The 5,632-nt window shown below is 41.6% G+C and overlaps 1 pseudogene; it reads right to left on the bottom strand.

The window, feature by feature from the left end:
* Positions 1-3,681: 3,681 nt before the first annotated feature.
* LOC117283977 overlaps positions 3,682-5,632 on the bottom strand; it is an 11,247-nt pseudogene continuing 9,296 nt past the window's right edge.

The raw sequence follows: 5,632 nt of genomic DNA, 5'->3' as shown, positions 1-5,632 counted from the left end.
GCGTATTTGGTTGTCTCCCTTAGTCTTCTGTGCTTTGCTAGATAAGCTGTATCTTAACTTTTTAAGCTTCGACATATGTTTTTTTTAATTCTGTCAATGACCGCATGTTAGTGCATGGTATCTGTAATGCATCTATATTTATTATCAAAGATAAGAAGAAATAGATGACATTCATTCTTTTTGATGCCTAGGAGAGAATTTAGTGGGTTAGTCAATGTCATGCCAACCCTAATCTTATTGATAATCTGTGGCTTTAGATTCACACATTATTATACAATTATTATTTTTACTCCAGAAATCTTTGCATTAGTTATTTTTGGAATCACGACTAAAATTCATAACCACTATGAAAAGCAACTCATACTAGCTCTATAAGCACAGTTTATTACTATGAAATAATATAACTTAATTAGAACAATTAAATAATAATGTGTTGAATACTTAAATATTACATACAGTGCTACCTAAAACATTTAATAGGATACTCTAAAACATTTCATAGTACATTCATAGTATATTCAGTAAAATTCTTAGAGTACATGTCTATTTTTTAGCTACATTCTCATAGAGAAAGACTGAAGTACCAAAGCAGTAATTTACTCAGGTCAGAAAATTAAATTGTTAAGTGCTTGAGCTGAGATTTAAAGCCACCACTCCAAGTATAAGGAACTTTGAATTCAGAAATCACACTATCCTGCACCACCACATGGATGTTTTACTTATCTACCAGTATTAATGTTGCATTTCATTATATATATATATATATGAATGAAAATGTGTTGGGTAAAGTAATGAATCACTGCCGTTGTTGGCTAAAATGTGATGTTGATGGGATTCAGTCACAGAAACTCTGATGCTCAACTGCAATAAATGTTATGGTAGAATTCCAAGTGCTGGGAATAGCCCAACAGTGGCTGCTCCTATTTGGGCATCACATTAGACACTGCAGAGAGAGGGTGTTTTAGAGTGAAGACCAGAAGGGTGAGAAAGTCAGGAGCTAAAATACTGGAAGGAAGGGAGTATGACTAAAAATTCATATCAATTGTGATTTCTAAAGGGAAAAACTGAAATGGCAGATATAAAGAAAAAGGAAAGATAGTAGATGAGACTGAAGAGATGCACATAGTTTGATTAATAGAACTTGCATCTGTCCTGAGCTTTTGCTTTTAATTCCTGAAATTTTCCTCATTTAGCTCACAGAGTTGGTACTCATTTGTGTCTTTTTATATTTGCCTACGGATGTGAGCACACAGTATTTAGAGCAGGCACGCTGGGCACTGGAAATCATGTTGTAAAATTTTAAATGAAAATTTAGCTCCTAAAAGTATTTAATAGGTTGAAAAGGAAATTCTGAAGATGGCGGCTTGGAATTCACATTTGTCCAACTGTTGGAGATAACGAGGTGCCCGATGGAGCTCAAACCCCATCAAGTCATTAACATGTTCCTGTTGGTTTTTGAGGGACAGTAGCTGCAAAAGCCATTGGAATATTAATGAAAGTTTATGACAAGATAAAAATCTTACAAGTAGAACAAAAAACATGCATTAACCAAAAATTATGGTGGGCTACAATTTCCATGGCTGCTAAAATATTATCCTGGCTTTCATTAAGCTAAGAAGTGAAATGACTATCTTGTAAAGATGTAAATGGAGTTTAACCCAGTTCCACTGGTTTAGAAGAAGCACAAATCTTACCCTCATTTCTACCATCAAAAATAGTGAACTGAATCTCAAATCTATGAGATGATAATTTCATTAAAAGGATTCTACTACAAATAATAAGGAGAAAACTTGTCAATATAGTCCAAATAGAATGCTACATGTATAAATATTACATAACTATAATGGTCAACAAAGGTAGAAATGATGGGCTATTACATTTTTAGAGATTAAAAACTAGTATTTGTAATAAATAGATATTAATTTCTGCCTTTTATACATTTGCAAAATAAATATAATTTATTTTTAAACCGAGACTATCGGTAGATGTAATTCAAAGTATGATTTCAGAGAAATGATATAAACAATGAGGAAATGTATATCATATGTGTAATGAAAACCATAGATACACTTATCTGCTCACCTCACCTTCCAAAACCAAAATTTTGGGGGTAAGTAGACAGAGACAGAGGTAGTATCACACAAAGTACATTAATATCTTAAAAGAGAGTTGAGGCATTTTGTCCTTAAATGAAATAAAATGTATTTTATTAAGTATAAACCAGGGCCATGACAGTCTTTTAGTCAGAAGGGGGAAAGTTATTAAAAGTGTGGAATCTGGATTTTGACCCTCTAGGGTCCTAAATCTACCATGTACCTATAAGCAAGCACTGTGCCCACCAGCCTGTTTTCTCATCGGCTAAAATGGAAACTAAATATCTAACTCTCGGATTGTTGCAAAGATTAAAAGAATGTGTATGTAAAGCTCTCAGTTCAGTGGTATCTGTATAATTTACAAAAAATGATTAGATAATAAGGCGCCAACAATGCATATATAATCATGATGATCGCGTAGGAAGAACGCCTCAATTAAGTGGAGATGTATAATCACCTCTTCTTTTATAATGGTTTCCTGGTATTCCTTAGTTGGAAATATTTAGAAACTAGGAGGTGTCAGTCCGAGATAGCAGCAAGAGCTGCTGGTTTCAGTAGGAGCAGAAGGAAGGCCAGGGCTGAGTCTATAGCAACAGGTAACTGAAAGCTGAGCGCTGTTAGGCAGTGAGAACCCAGAACTAGGAATAAGGAATTCCGGGAACTGCTGTAGCAGTTGCTTTCATGGGCTGTCAAATCTGGGGAGTCTTATTTCTCCCTATTTGCTCTTTGATACATGGGTATCATTTACATGCTTCTCAAGCCTTCTTCCTCCAGAAATAATTCATCCACTTGCCCTCTGGGACATTACTCTCTTAGTTTTCCTCCTACCTTGCTGACTGCTAGTCCTCAGCCACCTTTGCTCAACTGCACATTATGCTCCCAACTTCTGAGTAATGGAACCCCTCAGAGCACCTTCCTTAGCATCGGCCTTTTCTTTATTCTGTGCTTACAGCCTACATGAACTTCCCTAGTCAGGTGCTCTGAATATGAACTGCACACTGAGGCCCACACTGACACCGCAGCCCTGCCTTCCGGGGCCAGCCAGCCGTGTGCTCATCTTTTCACTGGTGTATCTGATCAGCATCTCAAACCTCACGTAGGAAGCACTGTTCCCCCTCACACATCCCACACCTGGTCTTTGATAGATTATTTAATTCCAACTCCACTTTGTATTTACTCAGGTCTCCAAACACAGATTCTTCCTTGGTTTATATATTTTCCTTCAGATTCTTAAGTGTAACTGACCAAAAATATTCTATGTAATTCTATGAGAATTACCTCTTTCACCACTTCTACTCCGCTGTTATCTTCTTTTCCCCCCTCACCCCAATCCAGAGGTCCGGGCCACCATGTCCTCTCTCCAGGAGGAGAAAGACTGGGAGGGAGAGAGGGAGGAGGAGGAAATTCACAAGCACATTCTCTTACAACCACCCATGTTTTACAACCTCGTTTGTTTGTGCAGCAGCCTGGAGGCCCCTGTGGTAGCCTCCTGCCCCGAGGTTCAGTCCTGCTGTACCCCCTCTACCACCTGAGAGGTTCGCATCCCTGTCCTGGCTCAGGTTCCACGTGGACGACCCAGACTACCCTCCTATGGAACAGCAGTCGCTCCAGGTTCTCCTGGGTCAGTGACGACGGGGCTATGTCCCAGGCAGGCCTGGCGCTGGGACAGACCGGCTCTGGCCTGTGGGAGATAATCTTATTTGCAACGATTGCGGGGAGTCTGTCAGACAGGCCTTCTTCATACTCCTCTAGTTCATGTTTTAAATGCTCAAACGGAGCCCACAGCTCTGGCAGGGAAAAGGCCACCCCCAAAGAAGAGGAAGTGGCGGCTCCGCGTGCCTGAGGAAGCTGAAGCCCAGGCCCCTGATCTGGTGAGCCTTGGATGATCCCCGACGTCTGCCCCTGCTACCTTCAGGAACAATTCCCACACGGGATTTAGGGTGGTGAACCGGTAGGACGCCTCGCGGGGGTTTGCATTCATTCACAGTGGCTCAGAGGAGTGAGGACTTCCCCGCATTGGGGAACTCAAACGTCCCAGCGTGGGTGGAAGTTCCAGCTGGATGAAAATGCTCTTTACCCAGCTCTCCAGGGTGCAGGTCAGGGGTGTGTGTTTGTCGTTGGTCAGGAAAAAGAGGCTGCCTTTCCCTTCTGCACCTCCAATGCTGTAATGTACTCGTCGCCTGGGCAGCTCACTCAGGTCACCCTCGATTTCTGTCCCTCCTTCGCTTAAGTGCCCAGGAGACCGGATGCTAAAGGACAGCAACACCTCACCGAAGGCTTTTCCTAACCGTCTTCTGCACTGGAACCCTGGTATATAATGACAAGATTGATGACAGGGACTTGACTTTCTTGTCAACACTCAGGATGACGTGGCCAGCGCTGCCACCATCGGGGCCTTCAAACTCCTTTCAGGTCTCTCTGTGGAAGCAGCTCATGCCAGAGTTTCCACTTCGTCCATGGACAACCACTTTGAGATGGTCCACAAAATGCCTCTTCAATTTCTTCTCAGATGGCTCCAGAAGCTTGGAGCGGTCTGCACAGCCCACTGAGCGTAGCCTGGGTGGAGCCTGCTGGGCTTGCTGCTAGTCTGTGTGGATGTAGGCCCCACAACACTCCCTCCTCCATGGTCCAATATCTTGCTGAGAAAAGTCTCATCTGCATCATGGCCCCAAGGCCAAAGAGTATTAGATGGGAGGAGGGGGGTGAAATAGGTGGTTAAGGGAAAAGCCCTCAAGCTCTTGAACACAAGGTATCCATCCCAAAAGTGCTAGAAAACAGGCCTCACCCACATTGGTGATGTCAAACCTGCTAGATGTCTGATTGGTGTTCTCTAAAATGGAAGAATGAATTCTAGGAACCACAGAGGTTAGGAGTAGGAAGAATTTATTGAGAGAAAGGTAGCATCTGTCTAAGACAGTCAGGAGGGGCCCAGAAAGTGGGTTGACCTCTCCTGGATCGTTTCCACAGTTTTCCATGTGAGTTCCCAGTTGCAATTATCATCCCACCCTTGTGTATTCACAAACAGCAGCTAGAAATAAGTTAGGCAGCACCACTTCTCTTTTCAAAATACTCCAAGGTTTTTAATGTTAACTAGAATAGAACTGACGCACAATTTCTGGTTTCCTAACTGGCTGTCTCTCGCCTTCTGCCACCTGCTCCTTGGTCACTCTTTGCCAGCCAAATGGCCTTTGTTCTTCTCACACTCCATATCTGCTCAGGCCCTTTGAACTTGCACTTAGCTCTGCCTAAATAGATGTTTCCCCGAAATATTTAGAGGACACACTTACTCACTTCATTCTGGTTACTTCTATTCAAATTTCACATCGTCATAGAGTATTTTCCTTCCCCGCTCATTCAAAATAACTTCCCCTCAATGGCCTTACCCCATCATCTTGAGTTATTTTGCTTCTTAGAATGTAAGGTTCTAGGTTATTACTTTGTTTGGTTTGGTTTGCTGTTATTTATTTATTTATTTTCGGTACTGGGGATTGAGCTATATCTTCATCCTTTTTTTTTTTTTTTTTTTTTTTTTTTTTTTA

This window comes from Fukomys damarensis, unplaced genomic scaffold (genome assembly GCF_012274545.1).
Source record: "Fukomys damarensis isolate Sample0158 unplaced genomic scaffold, DMR_v1.0_HiC HiC_scaffold_33, whole genome shotgun sequence".
NCBI classification, from domain to species: domain Eukaryota; kingdom Metazoa; phylum Chordata; class Mammalia; order Rodentia; family Bathyergidae; genus Fukomys; species Fukomys damarensis.
Note: the sequence above shows the minus strand (reverse complement) of the source record. Positions and strands in the feature narration are given on the sequence as shown.